Source organism: Gouania willdenowi, chromosome 14, assembly GCF_900634775.1.
Source record: "Gouania willdenowi chromosome 14, fGouWil2.1, whole genome shotgun sequence".
In the NCBI taxonomy this organism is placed as follows: domain Eukaryota; kingdom Metazoa; phylum Chordata; class Actinopteri; order Blenniiformes; family Gobiesocidae; genus Gouania; species Gouania willdenowi.
In genome coordinates this window covers 29,444,534-29,462,934 of record NC_041057.1, presented here as the reverse complement: position 1 = coordinate 29,462,934, position 18,401 = coordinate 29,444,534, and positions in this window count along the sequence as shown.

Genomic DNA, 18,401 nt, shown 5'->3' with positions numbered 1-18,401 from the left:
GCTGTCTTTTTCTTTCAGTATTGCGATGACATGGCCCGTCAACAAATTACAGCACAAACAGTAAAAGCCTAAATGTGAATCCTTTTGAATCTTTTGCAATAAATCTCACACACACACTAAGTTATAACTTAGAATCTACAACAACTTTAGTCATAGTTTATATCCCACCTTAATACACTGTAATACTGAAAGAGATTAGTTTTTAAACAAGAGTCTGGCTTTTGCAGGCAACCCATGATGTTTTTGCTATTTGTATGAATTGTTTTGAGAAATGTATTTAATGTTCAGCAAATGTTGAGTACAGAGAAATGTATCAAAGTGACTGAGAAACATTCAAAGCATCTCCTTGGGAATGAGGCAACAGTGCTGATTATGCAGAAATAAATCCTAAATAATAATTGTAACAATCAATAAAGCTCATATTGCTATTTAATCTTTATTTTGTTTTATGTAATCCCCTGAAATAACTGGAGCACGTGTCACAGTTAAGACTGCACGTAGTTACAGAGCTAATCCTCATTAATAACCAAGTCTAATTATAGCGCTTAGAAATGAACTTGTGCTTAGCAGGGAGTGTGTTTCCAGAGAAAGAGAGAGAGAGATAACTCAGTGATGGGTGACATGCTCACATCCTCTCATTTATCACACAAATATTACACTATTTTACATTTCTCTACTGACATATTACTGTCCACATTTATAATTCATTTATGAAGGCTGTTATTACTTTGATGTTCTAGATTTAGTTATACCTTTGATTTAGTTTACGAGAACAGATCCAGTTTCTCATTACATTTTGGTTATTTTTTTATGCCTTATTTTCCTCCAACTAAAATAAACACTTTTTATACTGGATATTTAGTCCATAGTGGTGGACTTGTAGCCAAAAACATTTTTCATTTATTGAAGGAACATGAAATCTGTGTTAATTCTGCATATTATCTGTAGTTTGGAGCAGTTTGTTCATTCCGTGACAGCAGAAGAAGCACATTTAGTTTTTTTATTTAGAGAGTATGGTATTTGTCTCCTATGAGGTGATCATTAACAATAATAAGTGTGCTATACATGGTGTTGTTGGTATAGTTTATGGAAATGATGGCTGCTCAGTTCTAATGAAGACACATTTTCATTTATCTACAGGCCTACAGTTGCACATTGTAGTTTAAACGTTAAAGGTTTGTGTATTTTGTGCAGTGTGTGTTTGTATTCACTTAGGAGCAGTGTGTGTGTGATTAGACACAAAAATGTTCTTAGGACCACTAAAATCCTAGGGTCAGCCTTTTTTTCTGATAAAAGATGGGAAAATGTTGCTAAAGTAGAAGAAACCAGGCCTAATACTGAGAAAAACAAAACATTTTACAGAAGGAAACTGTTATAAGCTGATTGAGAACAATATTATTATTTGAAATCTTAGGTCTTATCAATTCTTTACGTTTTTGAGGAGCTTTTAATTTATATCTTTAATTTTTTTTCCATTGTTATTGTTCATGTCCACGTTAACATAGCAAGACTTCAAGTAAATAAATCAAAGTGGCTCCAACTTTGAATTAACCATTCTCCTGCGTCGACATCTTTCTATTTTGATTTGGAGCTATGCTAATAGCGGTAGTCCAGCTAGTTTCTCTCCCCGCGAACTGCGCATGCGCCAGTTTTGCTTCGGCGCTTCTGCCTTTGTCCCACCCGGATGTCCCGCCCTAAATCACAACACTGCTTCATGGTTGGTTCGAACCGATTTGGTTCGGTTTCGAAAGACAAAGGCGGGAACAGTACAAGATGGATTCTGGTGTTTGTGAACTCCAGGAGAATCCATCTTGCAGGCAAAGTTAGGAAGCTGGTCTGACTGCTGGTCTATTTATATTCTAGATTTTTAATTGTTATTAACGTACCCCCTATGACAATTTGCGTACCCCACTTTGGGAACGTAGGGCTTAGGTCCTGTTGATCAAAATGTGTTATATGGAGCTGTGTTGAAAAGTCTCACACTTGAGTCATTTAGGCCTTAGTTTAGAGAATGTCCTCAAATATTGACACACACTACTTCTAGGTTTCTTGTTTTTTTTCTATCTGCTATGCAGTGCTGTCTTTTTCTTTCAGTATTGCGATGACATGGCCCGTCAACAAATTACAGCACAAACAGTAAAAGCCTAAATGTGAATCCTTTTGAATCTTTTGCAATAAATCTCACACACACACTAAGTTATAACTTAGAATCTACATCAACTTTAGTCATAGTTTATATCCCACCTTAATACACTGTAATACTGAAAGAGATTAGTTTATTTTTGTATTTGTATGTGGTTCTTGTGAACTTGATTTAGAACTGGCTTTATTTGTTCTAATTTTTGTACTTTTATACTATTGGTATATAGATCAATAGATAGATCTCTATCAATATCAATATCACCCATGTTTTTGTCCCATATTAGAATGACACACTCATAGCAGGTCATTTAGGTACACAGTATATTAATTTATTTGTTTGTATGTCTGTTAGCACAATTAGATCAGGATTACTACACCATTTAAACAAAATATGAACCTTTGGCCATGGAAGATTATAAATAATTTTGTTGGTGATCCGGATCAATATACTGATTCTCGATCAGTTTCAAAAATAGGCAAACATAAACATAAATCAAATTTTAGAGAGGCTGCGTTTGAAATGGCACACTCCGTACTACACACTAGAAATTCAATGAGTATATACTGTCCATATGCTATAAGTTTGATTAGGGTGATGACCCATGATGACCGTTCCCACTGAAGCACATTTCCAAGTTTCCCAAGATGCATTTGGAATCTACGACGACAAAAACCTGAAGCACACTGAGACTAAATATCCTCATTGATTTTCCACTTTTGAAAGTTCTGAAAACGTTTCAAGCGAGAAAATGACCAAGTAGAATATCAACATGTGCTCATTTGATCATAAATCTCACAGAAACACATTTCAAGCTGACATTTCTGAGATTTTTGGAGACCCTCCATTGTGCTACTGACAAAACTTCCGGTTACCTTCAAAACAAGAGCCCTATTTACAAAAGCATTAAAAAAATAATGGAGGACAAGAAGAGATCCTTTTATTTTGAAGAGGGGATGTTTGGTTATTTTAGCTTGAAGCCGGTCCCAGGACCATTTTACATTCCGCCCGTAATGCATGGTTGAGAATGACAAGTGTGCCCACCATGCATACTTAGGAAATGTTCTGATATAGTATACATCCGGGTATTTCTTGCATACTCATTCTTTTCATACTATTTAATGTGAACGTACGTACTCATTTTGACATCAGACTTAGTATGACATTTACAACACAGCCTGAGTTATGTTGTGTTGGTTCCTCAATTACTCCACCAAGTTTCAACCGGATTGGAACCGGATTGCGCAGTTCATCACGATTTTCCTTTACAGTGGGGAGCACCCATGCATTTGGACCATACTGTATGTTTATTAATGAAGATAGGAATTTCTTCCAAGCCATCAAAGTGTGAATGATCATGGTTCCATGAAAATCTCAGAAACTGTGCATCAAATATAGACAGAACACCAATTTAAGTTTTCTACATCAGAACTGCCCAAATACAAAGAGGAATACGTCTTTTCCCAGCTTAGACTGTGAGCTTCTGTCGTGTAGACCCCTCTCCTGGTTTGGGACGAGCTGATCACACACATTAGGCCAAGCATATTGCCCCTCAGAACAAGACACTCCACGCAGCGAATGCAAGATGCAGATGCAAACATGCATAATGCATGAGTGTTGAGCAAGTGTTCACATAGCAGGATTCCTCTGTGTTGAGGGAGTATTTATGGCATATTGCACTGTGAGTAATGACTCCCAATGCACACGTGCACGCGCACACACATTTCCATGTACATTGACGCACACGTGTGTCTATACACTGAGCACTCTTTTATCTGCCAGCGGCACAGATTTATGTCTTTTCAGAGGCTTGGAAGCTGTATGTAACAACCTGCTTGACCTGCACTCTGCAAGTAACGAGATGTGCACAGTATTATTGGATGCATTAATAGAGTTTGTCATTTCATCGCTATGGTGCTGGGGCTGCGTTTTCATCCTGAGCAGATTCAGATTGAGTGTGCTCCACTGTACCCATCGATAATCTCTGTTGGGTGTTTGTAAATGTTTGTAAAGACATGAGATAATGAGCTGCTAAAATGTAACAATCTGTTTAAATAATCCCTACTCATGAACATTGACGAATCTATGAAATATTGACTATCATGCTGTGCTCTATCCTGAAGTGTGATTATTTTGTGGGTTTACCAACGCACACACGGATATTAAAATCAGTTTCAACCTGAAAGAATGGGTCATTAAAACTAAATTATCCATCTAAACAACTGTCTCGCTTCATAAGCAACTAAACAGCTTAGATTGCCTCTAAAAACTTCAATATTACCACTAAGCCACCAGTGGTTAGACCAATCAATGATTAACATTTCTTCCTGAGAATTTCATATGTGCCATTTTGTATTCCAGCAATGTAAACTCAAACTATTGTTGGTTTAAAAAGCTTTCTCTTTCTGCATTCCTCTAAAGCAGGGTTTTACAGATAAAATCAACATGTGGCCTAAATAAATCGAACATCATTTACTCCAAAAAGTGAGCAAAAAATATGAAAGGGTTGAAAGTTTGTTTTTATCTCCACCATAAACACTCCATTTGTTGACATATGTTCTTGTGCATTGCATTGATGGAGCTGGAGCATCAGCATGCTTATTTGATTTGGCTTTATTTGGATTTATTTATGGTTAATCAAGCAGTTTAAAATCATACAGGCCATCAAGAAGGTCGGGACTGCAAAGTTGTTTAAAATACAGAAATAATCTTTATGGATGTACTTGAGGTATGGCAGAGCAGGATGGAGAATAACTGTGAAACTCTTGTGAAAAAAAAATGAATTTATATTTTATTCTAAAAAGAAATTGTCTAATCTAGATATGTATATTTTTTTAATAACTGGTTGTAAATAGTCATCACTGTCAGACTTTAACATATGTATGCCTAAATAATCTGGAAATTGAATCCAGCCACAGAACGATGCAATGAAATGAGTCAATGGCCTCAGCACTCTCATGTGCACATTTCTGCAATTTGGCATTTAAGCATGATCATCTATTGTAATGAGCTCAGCGCGGGAATCTAAGGGACAGGCATTGAGTGGGGGGGGGGGTTGGGGACAGTTGCTGATGTGTGTTGGTGGCAGTGCTGACGGTTGGAGTCAGACCGTATTATTATGAGCTAAACAGGCTGTTTATCACTCTGCTGACGAGGAGAAGAGAGCAACACGAGCACTGGAGCCTCCTTCACCACACATGCAGCTTCCTATTAACCAATTAGAGCCCTGACTGCCATCAGCGCTCATCACTCACATCCACGGCCCTTCAGATGACCTTGGGTTGACCTCTAATGTCCATCCTCTTCCTGCTCTCTCTCTCTCGCTCTCTCTCGCTCTCTCTCTGTCTCTCCTTCACTGGAGTTTTTCCTTCTCCTGTTTCCTGACTTAATTGCAGTGGTCCGCGTGAATGCTGGTAAAAGTGCAGTGTCTGCAAACCTATGTATAATTCCTGTAACGGCGGCTGTGCCCTTATTACTACACAGCTCTCATAAATCAGAATTGCACTGCAGCAGAACCTTGCATACATTTTTTTAAAGTGTGTTTTTAATGTGTTTATTTCTCCAAACAGAAGCAGATGTTAGAGGAATGTTGTGAATTTGCAGCACTGACAGTAATCAGTGTCAATGTGAAGAAAATTAAAGACAAATCACAACGTCAAAGAGGAATGCCAGAATGTAGTATTTAGTCACCCAGGGTCGCCCTTCCTAACAGGTTGATGCTTTCTGCTTCCTCTACTGTTGTAATGGTGGCGTTAGGGTCAATTATAATTGTAATTGCAAAATGGAAAAATGATGTTGCCATTGTAATCATGACTTTGTAATTGTAATTGGCATGAAAATTCTATAAAAACTGTCATTTACAATTTAATTAAACTTTGGAACCATGTTACAGTTCTATGGCTTACACAAAGGCTTAGGTAGTTAACAACTTTTAAAATATGTTTCATATTAAGTTTACCTGTCAGTTCTCTTGAGGATCATTTTACCATTTTAAAAACTGACAGAAAACAGGCCCACAGCAAATATTAACATCAATATTTTCATTGATTAGAAAGCCTAACAAAGTAACCAAGAGATGAAAAACAAATTAGATGATAGGTAATATTTTTTTAGTGTATTAAAATGGTAAATGGACATGTAACACTTTTATGCCTACACTGAAGTCCAAAGCGCTTTACAATATCAGCTCATTCACCCATTCACACTCCAATGGGACTGAGCTGCCATGCAAGGTGCTGGTCAGCCACTGAGAGCAATTTAGGGTTCAGTGTCCTTGCCCAAGGACATTTTGACACACAGACAGGTATAGACTAGGGTCGAACCCCCAACCTCTTGATCAGAAGACGACCGCTCCACCTAATATCACACTTTGAAAATATATAATGATACTGAAACAAGCAAAAATGCTTATATGCCCAACATAAATTACCGTATAACATTCAAATTACCTTTTCCAATAATACACACAAAATACATTTGAGTTGCCTTTTTTAAAATAATGAAAAAAAAAAAAAAAAAAAACTCTAAAAGAGTTATGATTCATTGTAATTGACTTTCAGAAGGAAAATAATAATTGTATTTGTATTTGGGGGAAAATGCTGGTCAAAGTAATCGTAATTGAGTTGTAATTTAACATGGATTATTGAAAACTTAATTGTAATTTGAAAATGTAATTGACTCCAACCCCGTTGGCAATGATCTTATTTCCTGAGCTCCGTCAGTCAGGAGGGGACGACTGGGCACACTTTTCATTAGCTTTCCATTCATACTGAATGTATTAATCCCCTGCTGCTCCTGCAGGGAGGAAGTCTGCTTAGGAAAGGGAAAAAATGTCTCCCAAACAGGCACCTCCTTCACCATCTGTTTGCAATGTCTGTGGGACAAGGTGGGAATAAAGACAGGAAAACAGCCTCACAACGAGGACTCACCAAAAGACTGCACTGATTAAAAAGTGTGTCAGATCATTTACCAGCAGGGAGGCAAATCTTATTCTTCTCAAGGCTGCAGCCCTGCAGAAACGCTCCTTGTTTAGTCAGCAATGCATCAAAGATGACGTTAGTGGGTGTACAGAGTATTCCTGCAACACAATAACTCACCTTTGGCTCCATCAAGAGAGCCAACGTGGAGCTAAACTCTACCAGAGAGCACGCCAAGGTGACACGCACCTCACACTGTTTCCCTATGAAGTCAGCAGCAAAGAGCAAACGTCTGCTTAAGTGCCTCTGAAAACCACTGTTTGACATTGTAAAGTAAAGTAGCTGTTCTCATTCTACGGCAGTACCTCGCTACTCAGCAAAGCTTAGCGGGAATCACACTGGTTATTGGAGGACAGGAGCACATGCAACTCACAATCAGCTGTGCATGAGCCAGAGTCAGAGTGAGTCTGTAAACCATACCTGTCAAGTTTTTGATTTGAAATTATGGAAATTTTCTGGTGTCACCCTCACCAAGCTCCAGTATCCCTTTAATTTTAGGACAGGTGTATAAGAAAATAGCTAAAATAGCCACTTGTCTATGGTATGGCCTACCTTTGCTGTGAACATTCCTACATTATAATACAGCCTAAATGAAAACATAAATGGGTATATTAATCACATTTGTTTATTTAATACTTACAGTTCATATACAAGTCAACATAATTGTATATTTGATGTTAATTTCACATTGCTTGCCTTTAAGTTAGACATTTTCATTACATATTTTCTTTTAATTTCTCATGCTCACTGGTTCTCTGGCATTCACTAATGAATTATTACACAGATTTGTTGCAGACTTTACATCCTTTAACACTTTTTTGAAAGGAGCGTATATTTGTGGCGCTTGCTGACTTACGTTGTTCCTTCCCTCGTGGGAGACGCTAAAATCTTTCAGAACGTGTAATTGTGACCCATCCTGCTCCTCTTGTGGAAGGTAAATTCGTTGTCCCATTTTTCAAGGTATTTACACGAGTTCTTCACATCCATCCACATCCATCTATCTTCCCTCTTCGTTTTTCTTGCTGTCTGCATAAATCTTATCTAATTGAATCTTGAGACTAGTGACATCATTCAGTTTGGAGAGGCAGAGGAATGTTTTTATTTATATATCTTTCATTATCTACACAATAGAACACGGTATATTTATGGGAGAATACTAATGTGGGAGGATGGCGAGAAATGGGGGTAAAATACGGTAGTTTCCCGGCCAAAATGGGAGACTTAACAGTTATGCTGCGAGTGCGCACATGCAAAAGCACATATGACGAAGAAAGTTTTATTTTTTGAAAGTTAAGATTATCAACGTAGTTGTTTGATTAATAAATACATAGTTAAATGAAATTTTGATTTATAAAAATAAATAGAAATTAACTGCACATATCGATGACGTCCTGTGTATTTCGTCATGTCCTGTTTTACGTCCTGAGGTGAATGAGTGTGACAACTTTTATTTTGAAGGCCGACACCTTGTCATTTGACGTTGCTTGGTTTGACAAGTGACGCGGTTTGATTTGATGGAGGTTTTGCTGAGTCATGAGTCCGTTTGGTCAGACAAATGACAGATTTTTAATGTAATAAACCCTGGAAGTTAGTTTGATAAGAGGAAATCCAGCTTTGTAGTACAGGCTCTTGGAGTCTGACTGTAGAGATGAAAACACACTTTAAATTTAAAGTGGCAAATTGGATTTTTTCCCTTTCTGTTTTGAGTAAATGATGTTCTATTCATTGATCCATGCAGCCACAGTGTGATTTAATCTAATAAAAAAAATATTGTGGGTAGCTGCCTTAATTCAACTTAAAGGTCACATATCATGCTATTTTTCATCCATCTCCATTTGTTCTAAGAACCCCAAAAACAGTATTTGTGCTTTATTTTCCCAAAATCGCCTGTTTTCTGGAGTTTTAGCCTCTGAAAAGTCACTTTCTGAGCAACTCTACACAAACAGGCTGATTTGCAGCTTACTTATGAATATTCATGAGTGGGCGTGTCTACAGACGGGACACTGTCTTCCTCCTCCCCGCACGGTGACGTAGGGCCAGAAGACGGCCCACCCTCCTCCCACTCACTCTGTAGCCGAGCTCATGCTGCTTTGTAAACACGAGACAGAGCGTGGGGGCGGGGCGTTCGCCGGTACATACATAGACTGTAGAAAATACATACATAGCACTGCGTGAAGGACGCTGAAATGCTCACCTTCGTGGGCGTGTCTGTTTACATGTCAATCACGGCAGAGAACTTCTTGGAGGCGTGGCTTCTCCAGCTCAGTGCCGTGTCAATATGGTCATCAAAGTGGGAACGCATCATCAAATTGGAGCGAGGTGTTTGGGCTCACCCTGCAGTAAGAAAGGAGTAAATCACCCTCTAACTAACGATTGAGGGAATCAATTAAATAAACACTTTGGGGATGTGTATGAAGCCCTAATAACACTTTATGATGTTTAAAGCACAGAAAAGTTGATTTATCTTAACATGGGCCCTTTAAGCAAAGCTGGTGATGCTTTGCAGCACATGAGTATATTTGTGTGTTTTATATACACAACAGTTAAGGAGGGACTGGTAATTTATTCTGTCATGGCAGAGTTGTTGACCCTCTTCATTATTTTAGATGCTTAGTGTGGGATAAAACCTCTTAGCCTCTGTAAGCACGAGTTAAGCTGTTGAACTCTGGACTTCTGAGACACACTCCTGACTCGTGTGTGTGTGTGTGCGTGCGTGCGTGCGTGCGAGTGCGTGCGTGCATGCATGCGTGCGTGTGTGTGTGTGTTTCCCGGCCCTGTTATTCCAGCAGGTTTGATTGGTTTTCATCATGCTTTGTTTTTCTCGACATGATCTTTCTCTCTTATTTAACCACAGAACCCTCATTTGAAGTCACTTCTTTTTCCAGGACACATCTCTTACTTATAGTTCTCTTTCTCACGCAGGATTTAGTCACACAACAGTGAGACGAGGCCTTTTGACAAATGCTCGTACAGCAGAGTGACAGGGAGCACAGAGCATGTCAGATTGAATGTCAGAGGAGCAGCTGGTCGCCTTCAAAACGCCCTACACGTTAATGTCTGTAATATTCCTGAGTGCTGCTGAGGCAGAATATTTAGAGTATAAAACATCTCTGTAGGGGCATATGATACGAGGGGAGAGCCTCAGCATATGATAGATATCTGGTATCTGCATTAGTTACGGCAGTTTGACAACTGTTCCTTGTGACTTTTGATTTACTTAGATTTTTTTTCCAAACAGACTTACACAGATGGTATCACTTCATCCTTGTTTTCATAACAAGGAGGAATGAGAAAGCATGAAAAGCTCTTAATGTGGTATTATCATCAACTCCTAAGGGGAGATTTAAGGCTTTAAAAGCTGTACCAGGATCCGATGACAGACACAAAGCTGATTCGGTGCGACCCCTGGGATTGGACACGGCAAGTAAACACAAGCTTGTTGTGTGACGAAGCCTAAAACGGGCCAATGAACAAATCTATTGGAGATTATAGAATATTCTAATGTGGATGATGGAAAGGGATGTGAACAACATTAGTTTAAAAATAATACAACTGAAATCTATTTTACAGTTTATGCCCTTGTTATTTAAAAAAAAAGAAACAATCTATGTGGAGTTAACATGTTCTTCCCAGTTTGGTGGGTACAATATGCAAGTTTTGAGTACAAATCCAAAATATGAATGTCAAGTTCAGATTGGAGTCTCTAACATGCAGAGGTGAAAGTACTCACGTTACTGTAATTTTATGGATACTTTTTTTAGTCAACTTCTAAATCAGTATTTTTGGTTATACTTAAAGCTGCGGTATGTATGTAGAATCGTGAGGTGCTCCCCCCTCCCCTCCTGAACAAACCTCACCGGTCTTTTTGTGTACGTGCATACTGTGTAACTCTTAAGGGCTGTTTTCTCCATAGAGACTAGTAACAAATGTAGAGACTTTATCTTGTGCTATAGGAGAGATTTCTGATGTTTTAGCGACATGGAAGTACGTATCACTCACTGCTGTGATGACAGTAAGAGGCTCAGAGCCGCAGCCGCTCCTAACACACAAGCAGCTACAGCTGATCAGAGCAGACACTCCGTCCACACTGCAGATGAATTGGGTTTGTTCTTTCACCCTTAGATCATTTTTAATACGCTATTTGTTCCATCTGTTCTCTCTCTCTGTCTCCGACACGTTTATGCCCTTTATTCTGTTGCTTCTCCACCTTGGTCTTCCTTTTTCCTCTAGCTGTGCCGTGTAACCGCTGTGCCAAAAGCCATGTTCGAGACTTCTGCTGGAAGACATGCCATTAGATGCGCATTGACTTTTGACAAGCAGCTCCAGCAGCCAATAGTAATGCTTAAAACAGCTCATGAGATCGCCCTGTTAGTAGAAAGATCTCTGATTGGCTGGAGTCCAGCGTCACGCTCCTGTATTTCTAAACCAAATTTACAGGGCCAGGAGAAGGAGAAAAAATTAACAGCATGATATGACTATGGATTTTTGACCAAATAAAACAAAAACTTACAAACTGCAGCTTTAAGTATGTTTTAAAATAAGTATATTACATTTCAACACCCAAGTGTTACTGAGTAGATTATTATTTATGGTGATAATTTTTTTTTGGGTTTTCTTGGGTTCAGGTTGTGGTTTCTTGCTATTACGTTGTTACCCATATGGCACATTTGGCATGAAACAGTTTTAGAGTTCATAAATGTAGCTATACTTGGAGCCTAAAACTATAATTTTCTTATTTTGAATTTAATTTATTGGTGTTATTTTATTTTAAAAAGCATTGCACACTTTTCCAATAGTGCAAGATTTGGTCTCTTCCTTTTTAAGTTTATACATGAGATGTTTACTGTATGCAAGGGAGCCGTGGCAAGATTTATTCCCAAAAATAAACGTGGGTGGTGAAAGTAATTAGTAACTATAGGTTAATATGAGTGAGATGTCTCACTATGAGATGAACGCCTCCGTGTCATATCTTCGCCAACCTGTTTGGCTGATGAAATATATCCATCCGCGGCAGATAGTCCCACCTACTATAAATGGAGTGGGCGGAGAATACATTGGCATTCTGCAAGGACCTCTTCTCGCTCAGTCAGCGAGAAGGGTTGTCTTTGTGAGACATCTGACTCATATTACTCAGAGAACCGGGGGTTATGTAAATAACCTATAGTTCCTCTTTCATAACAATTATTTCGATGTATCCCTATGGGATGTGGTAGCTCAATTTTTGCAGACAAGTTTATCACACGCCACACCAGCCTGCATGCCCTGTACCAATTAGGACAGGAGAACCGGCGGAGCAGAGACATCCGGTAAAACCAAACAAAAGTGAGGGGCGAGGACCAACACGTCGCCGCACAAATATTCTGAACAGACACTCCCCTGAACAAGGCCTAGACAGTGGCTAAACCCAGAGTCGGACGTGCACGCAAGTCCACAGGCGGCTGTAGATTCTGACTTGAATAAGCCAGAGCAATCGCCTCCACCACCCAGTGTGACAGGCGTAGCTTAGCAACAGGCTTCCCCTTACGGGGCGGGGCCCAGGAGACAAAGAGCTGATCGCTCCTCCTGAAGCTCCATGTCAAATCCACATACAGGACACAACAGATGAGGCCATTGCTCACCCTGTGAGGCAGAGAAGACCGTAACGTCAATAGGAGAATACGAGCCCAATACTTTCGGCACATGCCGGGTTGGGCTTCAGCACCATCCAAGAATTGCCTGGGAAGAATTGAGCACTGACAGTGCATGGATGTCACTGACAAGCTTGGCCAACGCCAAAGCCAGTAGCAACATTGCCTTTAGGGACACAAACTTCAAGTTTGCATGCCCCACCGGTTCAAAAGGGGGATGTTTAAGTCCCCCCAGAACCACAATCAAATCTCACGGCATCACCAGCGTCCTGGACACAGGGAGGAGTCTGCGTGCCCCTTTCATAAAACGAACAATCAGCGGATGCTGGCTCGCCGTCTTATTCCCAAAGCCCACATGACAGGCAGCAATAGCCGCCACATAGACTTTCACCGTAGAGAAAGTCTATCTGGGAATGAGGAAGGTATGACGAGATAGCTCCCTCTGAGCACTGTCCCACCCGGTGACACCAGTCCCCAAACACCCTCCACTTGCAGTCATAAGTCGTAGAGGAGGCCCTAGTGCACTGAATCGTGGAGATCATACACTGCAAGAGTCCCACGGCTGACAGATAGCGCCATTCAGGGGCAAAACCCGGGCCCAGATATGTTCCACAACCTTCAAGTGTAGCATCCATTCCCCGTAAATGGTGTCACCCTGGACAGTAGGCCTGCGCCTGCGTTCAGGGCTCCCGGATGTGCATCGCCCTCGGTGAGAGGAGGCAACCACAACCCCCCATGATCAGCCTGCGTGCTAGCAGGTGCAACTGACGGGAGTGCAATCTGCCATGTGCAATCTGCCATGACCTACGATACTGTGGTTGTATTGTCCATCCTCACTAAGACATGGTGATGTTGTCAAAACATCAAGGTGTCTGCAACTATTTCACAGCAAAATCTTGACAAAAAATTTCAACTAAAATCTTACACACAAAAAATTGCTCGTATGTAATTAAAAGCCATGATAGGTCCAGAATTATTTTTAATATTTGAAAACAAGATATTTATTTGTCAGGTGAATGAGGCCTTAAGTAAGGGTTCAGATGTCAGTCCAAATAAGATGGACTGACATCTGAGTTTCATCAGGTGTCTCACACATTTACAAGGAGGCAGAACAGTCAGTGAGTTATTGCTTAATGTCTGAATTCAAATTACAACATTTATTAAATAGAAACAATTTCAAGTGCTTTTTCTTCTTGTAACATTAATGAAGTTAAAGAATAGCAGATCAGTGCTGGTATCCACTGGTCTTCACAGAAAATCCAGAGACCAAGACAAGACAGAAAACTTCAAAATGTGGTCTCAAGACCAGGACCAATCTACTACAACACCAGTAATGTGTGTCTCTTTCTGTTAGCCCTGTCACTGCCATCCTGAGATAATCATGTACGATTGAACATTGAAAAAATGCAATCAAGACTTCTGCAAACAACAAATCTTTCTTAAATGAGTAATTTAGGTAGGATCACTTTAGTCAAATAGATTTATTTAGCATGCATTTTAGATGTTGTGGTAAGGCTCTGTTCTGGGAACTCTCTGCCCTTTCTAGCAGCTGCATGGAAAGCCTGAAGTGAAGGGAGCTCCCATTCGCTTTTCCATGAGCTACATGGAAAGGCATAAGCAGAGAGAGCGGTCAGCAGGACCCCTGGAATAGAAGCACAGATGTTTAGATGGTAACAAAAGACAGTGTTTAATTAGACAGAAGAGGAGGAGCCGGTGTGGTGGTTTGCGAGGTGTTTGCAGACGAAGCGTGCGGAAGTAGGCTTGTTGCCGTGTTTTAAATGCAGCGCTGAGACCAACTCTAACCGATAGAGGCATAGAACATGATCAGCTGGTTGATTAACTGATTAGGGGATGGATGCTGTCAGTTGCTAACAGCTACTGACAAATGAAGGGGCTGGGCTAGCTTGACTTCCGTGCCTGCCTGAACTAACACAATGCTAGATTTGTTTTCTTTCTTTGACAGCCTCCAGAGTCTTACCTCACTATAAATGCAAGTGTGAAAGTGTATTGTTATTATGAGCATCAGGTCTCAAAGGGGCCTCATGAAAGCAGAACACACAGAACATCTCACAGACCGCCCGGGGTTACGTGATGGCCCTCCTGAGAGTTTGTAAGATTTTATTTGAAAGTGCAATTCAACAATGACTTTCAGGGATTATTCCTCCACCACTTACCTTCATCTTCACATTTCCACTCTTCAACATTTCAACTTCAGCAAAAAGCATATTGGCTGGAAATTCTCAGTACGACTGTGGAAAAAAAAGATTGATTTTCTCCAACATTTCTCCACAACTCAAACAGTGCTCCAGCAGCCACCAGCTGTTTTCTGGCCTCGGGACGTGCAATCTCGCTGCTTTTTACGGCCTCCAAGTTCTCACTATAAGTATCGGATGCTAAATGTCACTCACGGGTATCGTAGGCACACAGGAAATCAACTGTTTCCCATCATTTAGCAGGTCTGAGTTATAGGCACATAATCAGATATTTATTGCTTTCCACAAGAACTGCAGAGCCAGCAGAGCCTTAATGTATAAAGCAGTTTGTAATTAATGAGAAATGCTGGCAACGAATGAAAAGAGCTGTTAATTTTACCAGAAGAAACAGGTGAACGGTGCTTGCCGTTTGCAGATTGATATTATTCAACGATGACTCACAGGAACACCCCATGACATGGCGTGCCTACACGTCTACCAGCTGACATTCTGCTTTGCAAAAAAGTGATGACTAAAATCAGTAAACAGGGCCTTGTAAGAAGAGACAAACACTTGTTAAATAAGCCTCATTAATAATGCATGAACTAAGAATGCCTCAGCTCACGAGAAGAAGGTGGAGCCGTGTGTCTGGAAGTTTGCCATGTGTTGAAAGAAATAAGCTGGAGTTCCTGAGCTACATGAGGAATATACAGTAGGATGGATGGATGGATGGATGGATGGAAGTTTTGGATTGATACATGGATAAATGGAGGGAAGATGGATGGATGAATGGCTGGATTGATGATGGAGGGATGGATGGATGAATAAATGGAGGGAAGAATAAATGGAAGGATAGATAGATGGATGGGTGGATGGATGAATGGCTAGATGGATGATGGAGGGATGGATGATGGAGGGATGGATGGATGAATAAATGGAGGGATGGATAGATGGATGAGGGATGGAGGGATGGACTGATGAATAAACAGAGGGATGGACAGATGGATGGGTGAATGTATAGATGGATGGATGTACAGTATGTATGTTCGTGGCCATACCAGCCTGTTATTGCCTGATCCCGTTAGATCTTGGAAGCAAGCAGGTCTGGGCCTGGTTAGTAGGTGGATGGAGACCACTGAGAATTCCAGGTGCCACAGTGGGTGACAGTCACGCCAGTGGTATCTGACATTGTGTCCTTGGGCAAGGCACTTCACCCACATTGACTAGTATGAATGTAGTGTGTGAGTGAGTGTTGGTGGTGGTCGGAGGGGCAGATGGCGCACTTTGGCAGCCTTGCTTCCGTCAATGTTCACCAGGGCAGCTGTGGCTACAATAGAAGCTTACCACCACTAAGTGTGGAGTGAAAGAATAATGCCTTAATTCTGTAAAGCAACTTTGAGTGTCCAAAAAAGCACTATATAAAATTGACGCATTATTATTCATTATTATAAAGGGATGGATGGATGGAAGATAGATGGATTGATTGATTGACTGATTGGTTGATGAATGGATGGATGATTGATTGATGGATGGATGGATGGATGAAGGATGGGTGGATTGATGGATGGATAAATAGAGTGATGGATGGATGGGTGGATAGAAGATGGATGGGTGGAATGATGGATGGTTTGTGGATGGAAGACGGATGGATGGATGGATGGATGAATGGATGAAGTAATGATTGGATGGATGGAAGATCGTTGGAGGGATGGATTAATTAATGGTTAAATGGAGGGATGGAGGATGGATGGAGGGATGGAGAGATGGAAGATGGATGGAGGGGGAGGGTTGGATGGATAGAAATACAAAATCACAAAAATTCAACATACAACTTACAAAATAACATGAAATAATACAAAATGATTCCAAAAACACAATAGGGAAACAAAGACACGCACAAAAGCAACGAAAACTTACAAAATAGGGAAAGAATTTTGAAAAACAAACACTTTAAACTTTAAAAATGTTACTTTTTTATTGTTTTATCTACATTAATGCTCAGATTGGACATTATTCTAAATGTTGAAATCACATTACTGTTGATACTTTGGTCCTCGGATCAGACCATCACATTTTCTGGCCCCCGTTGTGATAAAAGTTAAGCATCTCTCTTCTAGAATTACACATATCATTATATTAGATATTGAATTATCTACCGTTCAGTTCTCACATTGTGTCTTTACTTTATCTCCTCCTGCTGTGAGTTCCATCTCTGACTGTCCTCCATCCTTTCCAGGATCAACCTTTCCTTTCGTCTAATCAAGAATGATCAGCATCAGAGGATGACATTTATCTTATAAGATCACAAAGTCGACTGCTGCAAAGCATTTACTGTCCAGAAATGATTCATAAAGTTAGTGTAGATGTCCAATAATGGCGATAATTTCCCCTGATGTTTAGCATTGCACGCATCACTTATTAAAATGAGATTCTACTTTTTAATGTCTATTTATTCAGTGAATAAAGGCCTGATTCAGCCTTCTGACATCATGATAAGGTATCTATGATCAGCATCAGCAGCAAGTCGCCGCTCAGGCAGAGACTAAACCAACGCATAATGGGATTGTTGGAACTGTCAAAGCACACCTGATTAACGGTGGCCTTTTCCCATGAATCTGTTTCTATTGGAGCTGCACTTTTAGGATTAATTAAGACTTATCAAGAATTATGATCAACAAGATATTAACCTTTATTCATGCTTTTTTTTTTTTTTTACAAACAGAGAATAAAGTGATGTTATTACAATAGGGCTGTGATGGTTGCTCACAATTAAAATTACCTTTGCCTTTTAAGAATCAATATTACGATAATGATTTTTTAAAAAAAAGCTTTCATTTCGAAATTATTTTGAGACATGATATTGGTGTTCTGTTAAATCTTCAGATAGTCATCAAACAGTACGTCCAGTATAGTATATTATTATGTTATTATTCTTTAAACACTGATTTATCTTTAAATGTGTTATTATAGTTGAAAACAGAAATGTGCCTCTATTTTTTTTACTTCTACTGAAACAAAGAGAAAACAGCCCAGATTTATCTACAAGGGTTTATGCAATGAATGAAAAGGTTTATATATCGACATTTCAAAATTTGAACAAATTAAATACACATTTCATAAATGCTCGGCATGTTTCACTTTGCTCCTACTCTAACTAATTTTGTACGTCCCCTGAAATAATCACACAAAACCATAAAATACACAATGTGACGGAGAAAAAATAAAACAACAATAGAAATACACAATATCACAACTGAATTCACCAGTATTACACAAAATCAAGGAAAACACACAAAAATACACACGATGACTACAAAAACACACAAAAAGACAACACAAGAGCACAAAAAGGCAACTAAACACACACAATTACTCTAAAGTCCACAAAACAGCAAAAATCCATTTAAAATGACACCAATAACACAACAAAAAAAGACAGGAAAATTAACAAACGTCACAACAAAAA